Source organism: Typha latifolia, chromosome 10 (genome assembly GCF_019914945.1).
Source record: "Typha latifolia isolate L0001 chromosome 10, TyphaL0001v2, whole genome shotgun sequence".
Classification (NCBI taxonomy): Eukaryota; Viridiplantae; Streptophyta; class Magnoliopsida; order Poales; family Typhaceae; genus Typha; species Typha latifolia.
In genome coordinates this window covers 9,719,647-9,724,981 of record NC_133095.1, presented here as the reverse complement: position 1 = coordinate 9,724,981, position 5,335 = coordinate 9,719,647, and positions in this window count along the sequence as shown.

The window sequence follows — 5,335 nt, the reverse complement described above, 5'->3', positions numbered from 1 at the left end:
TATCTGTATCTTTATAATTTTTTGCTCTAATGTGATGCGATCACATAAGAAGAAAAAACAAACAAGAGTCTATAGAATGGAGAGATGTTCAAAATCAACTGAGGGCTTATAAGAAATTGTACCATAAAATTTAGCTGCGTTGACTGTAATATAACTTGAAGAGTAGAAGGAAACACCGGAGATGGATTTGATATAACTTGAGTAAAACAGGTAAAATAAGTTTATGTTTCAGAGTGCAAAATGCACCAGTGTTTTGAGCTTATTGGATGTTTCAGAGTGCAAAGAGTAAAACTCTATATTGTTGACCAAATTCTCTTGGGTATTTTTGTGCTTTGCATGATTACTCAGCTCCACCTCTCCGGTACGTAGTTGCTTCAGTAAAACATGTTTCTCTTGGTGTGGTTCATCTTAAGACTAATTTTTCCAAAAAATAAAAAAAATAAAAGAACTCTGCAGTTAACACCTTCTGTCACCTTGTTGTCCCTTTTTCTTTCAATTGAAAAACAGTCACATGAGGTGTTTATGAGTTATGACTTATTTTAAGCTTTGTTATGCACCAAAGCGTCCTTTGGCATTGGAGAGGAGCTTTTGGTGAGAAAGCCAACTTTACCTCCCTCTATTTTCTCTTAATCAGAACTCAGATACGGTATATCACTCTCAATCTTTCTATCTTTGTTTCCTTTCCCAAGTACGTGTATCACAATTTCTTATCCAGACTTATCTATGGCATCTTTTGACTAGGTTTTTAAGATATGAAAAGTCAAACGTCAAAGTCAAATTCTTAATCCAAATAAAATTAGAAAAGTCTAATACTACAAGGTTTTAAAAACTGATTATAAATCATATTTTTATAAACTCAAGTCGGTGACAATATGCACAAGGGTCAACTTTCTTAAAGATTTTGATGCCTTTAGGGTATACTAAAATAGTTTGTCATAGGGTATACTATGTGCTTCCGAATCCTCTATAAAATTATATGCTTTTAGTTTATGTTATTTGTTATCGCAAATAGGTTAGCGTTAGAGGTTGAGATTCTTTGGTCCCCTTGAGAATATCATATAGTTTCCTTCCCCATTCACCAATGAGCTTTACCATTGCCATCAATTCTTCTAATACATTCAACCTCATCTTTCTCCATCTCTGACCACATCGAATATACACAAAATACTTCTTATCAACCACCAAGTACTTAGCCTTGTCTTCTATCTTCTCTCCCGCTCCTTACAATTTGAAAAAGATCGAGGAACGGAAAGGTGATTTAAAAAAAATCAAATCAAATCTGAGAATTTCACATAAAAAATTTTCTTCTTACACTTTGTTTGGCTTCATGAGGCCGGGCTTTGGCTCTCGGAGGATGAAAACAAAGAGTAGACAGAAGATCAACGAGTGTGCTTCTTGCTTTAACTGTGCTTTGATTTTGAGATTTGGCAAAGATTTTGAAGACAATTTTTATTTCACTAAAATATGGCTCGAAGCAATAGGTGGTGAGAATAAAGACCGAGTCCATTACGAGAATAAGGGCATCAATACATTTGGGGGCTGGCAAGAAAAAAGGCATTGCCATAGGAGAATTTCATGGACGCCTTGGAAGGTGAGAATTTAATGGCAGATGCGAAAAGTATCGGCATTGGAGAGGGAGCGGTGGACATAGAGGAGACACGATAAAACTATTAGATTTAAAATTAAAACACCGAATTGTTCAATAATTTAACAAAAGAATAAACTGCTAATTAATTTAACATTCAACTTCTATATAAAACGCTGAACAATTCAATATGCAGCTTAAGACATTGCATTTGACGTGATCAAAAGGGGCATCTTTTGGTATTAAGTTTGATCGGTAAACCTAAACAATAAATATACTTCCTTCCCTAAACCTACCTTCTACTATCTTCGGCCACGGAATCCCCAAAAAACTTTAGAGATCACCTAGAGCTAGTCTGCCATCTCCGACCAGTGTCCATGTTTTGATCAACGTCTCACTATCTACCTATCTGATTCTTACGATCTTGGGTTTATTGGAAAGCTCTCTATGAGAGAGAGAACATATCTAAATTTCAAGTTCATCCAACAATTAGATCGTTTAGAATTGACCTCTATATTCTGCCCAAAGTCTATCTCAGCCCCAAACCGATTTTAGGTATGCTTTTGTAATCTTTATTATCTCATTATTTTTTATTTACTATATCTTTTCATTGGCGTTTCGAAAACAACATAACATACTCAAAATTATAAAATTGTACTAATATGCTAGAAAGCACCGACACAATCGATAAAATATTTTGGTTATTATATCTACACATATATTATTAGTTTAATTAAATCTGGTCTTCTTAAGAGGATTTTTAATAAATTGTTTGGAAATAATTACCACGAAAAAACCACGTAATTTATATTTTTATGTTGTTTAAATTTTTTTCCTCTAAAAAATACAAAAATTATATGGTCAATGTTGGACATAATTAATCATACTCAATATTGTAAAATTGTATTAGAGATAGAGGAGAGAATGATTTGGGCTAGCTCACACAATGTTTTCGTTACTACATCTACATATATTAGTTTGAATTAAATTTGGTTTTTTTAGGAAGACTTTTATGAATTATTTGCAAATAATCACCATAGAGAAATCACATATTTTATATTTTTTAAAGTTTCTTAAATTTTTTGCCCTCTAAAATATAACCACATCTATCTTGTTGATGTAAAGAGATGGAAAGATAATTGACTTAAATACAATGACGAGTCCAGCGAGTCTTTCTAGCAGTACTGTCTCTTCTCCAATTTATGAGTTATAGAATGAGAAAAATAAAAAAAGATAAGGGTAGATAGGTACTTTTAAGTTATCAACAAATAAAACCGATAGAAAGATAATTTTAGCGTATCATTAACGGTATCTAAGTGGTTGTAGTTTTTCAAATATAGAAGTTATTTATACATTTTTATAGTACAGGAGGACAAAATGATACTAGGTCAAAATATAGTGGGACAAAGTGTAATTAAGCTAATTAATAAGACCGAATTACCCAAATCCCTAAACCTAAATCCCAATTCAACAATTCCCTTCTCGACCGACCATGACATCTCTCCTCTTGACTACGGTGGTCTCTCTCTTAGTGGTCTTTCTCCGTCAGTCTCTCTCGCCTTATTCACCATCCAACAAATAATCACCATAAATTGTTTGCAAATAATCACTATAGAGAAATCACATATTTTCTATTTTTTACATTGATTAAATTTTTTTTGCTCTCTAAAATATCATATTTTTTATATTATTGATGTAGGGAGATAAAAATATTATTGATTTAAATGCAATGACAACAACCTCGGAGCCTAAGTCCAGCATTACTGTGCTCTTTCTATTTCTAATAAAGAGAAAATACTATATATATCGTATGAATGGAAATACTATATTCATCAGCAGCTAATATGACTATGTCCATTTTTTATTTTAATGTGACTTAGAGATATTTGTGTTGTTTAGGATTTAATTTGGTCATGGATTATCATAGTTTGGCACATAATGAACCTACTAGGTAGGTATGATATATTTACTTCCAATATTATTATCTAACAGATACAAAGTCTCATCCCACATCAGATATGTTGGAGGGCGCAAAAAATAAGTTATGTAATTTTTATTTGATTAACCCCAAGCTCCACAGAAAAGAGAATGGTGTGGGTTAACCTGATAATCAACTTCACCAAGCTCTTTAAAATCAACTTCACCCTCTTCACCTGCTACTACTATATTTGTATCAACCTGATAATTTTGAAGTGTAAAAAAGAACATCAAATCAAATGTAAACTTTATCAAACATTATTGCTTCATAAAAGTTTCAACAATTATGATGCTATGAGTACCTGTTTCCTAACCAAAGTAAAACCCTTGCGTGATATTATAATCATATCTAATGTGGGATCTTTTAGTGGTATTACAAGTTCAACTTGCTTTGTATCTGTAATCCTTCCATACAGGCAATGAGGCTTTGTGTTGTTAGAAGTAAATAATTCATGTCTAAAAGGTTCATTCTGTGTCAAACTATGATAATCCATGACCAAAACAAATCATAGATAGCCAGTGAGGAAATTTAAGAGTTGCACAAGTCTCTCTAGTCAGATGTTAAAATATACTGAATTTCCAATTTTCTTTTATTCGAGTTACCAAGAAAATAGGTTTTTTCCATAATATTATATGTATTTTTTGTGCCATGGAAATAAAAAATGTACATGGGTATATAAGCTGCTGATGATTTTATTGGTAAGTGATGCATCACAACTTAAATTTTTAACCCCCCATCTCTCGCTCTTAATCTTTTTCTCTCCTAGGATAGGGCATCTGACAAAGCTCAGGTGACGGTGACGGTGAAGGCAACCGGTGATCATCAACGAGTAGCTTGACAACGAGGTCGATGACAAGCGGCAAAGCTATTAGGAGGGGTGCCATACAGCACTCCTAGTGTCACGTGCCGGTACCATCCATGATGTCAAGGTACTAATGTATCCATATTAACTTAATTTGCTAATGCATATAATTCAGATATATAGAAGGCATTCTGATAGGATCCAAGTCTGATATGAATCCAAGTCGAAAATTAGTCTATGGCCTTGAATTGCAAGAATTTACAGTCTGCGCAATTCCAGAAAAATAATTGGCATAATTCATATGACGTCCAAAAAGTATGAAATCAGATGGATTAGACCGATGACATCATGATCTACGCTTTCCATTTTTAGAATTTCTTTACATAAAAACATTATTTGGAGCGCAATGGCGATCCAATCCGAGGGAGATTTTGAAATTAATTTGTTTCTTATCAATTTTAGGACCGTTTGTTTTATTCATATAAATAGAGCTTTATGGTTTATATCCTAAGCATTCTTTGAATTATTGAATAAACTACATTTTCTTCTATTTCTCTTGGCATTAGCCCTCTCTTTCATCTCTTCATCTTTTCACCTCTATTTGTTTTAGTCATCTCTATTTCCCGTAAGATTCTCATTTTTGCTCGTAGGTCAATCATTTAACCATTTATTGCATTTGCAAGCCACCGAGCCACCTTCATCAACTATTAAACCTCCACTCTATCATCCTCCACCTTATGCCGCCGAGCTTTTACCCCCCCCAAGTCGGTCTGCATCACATTAGTCAAAACTATCTGTTTGATAATGAAGACAAGACTATGTACACATTGTCTCCTAGACCCCACATTGGTCGGACCCTATGTAGTAAGATATTATTTTCAAGTAATCTAGATATCGAATCACTAATAGGATGTATATTACATTTCCATTTTACACAACAGCACTTGCTCGAGCTTCAGATTACAAAATC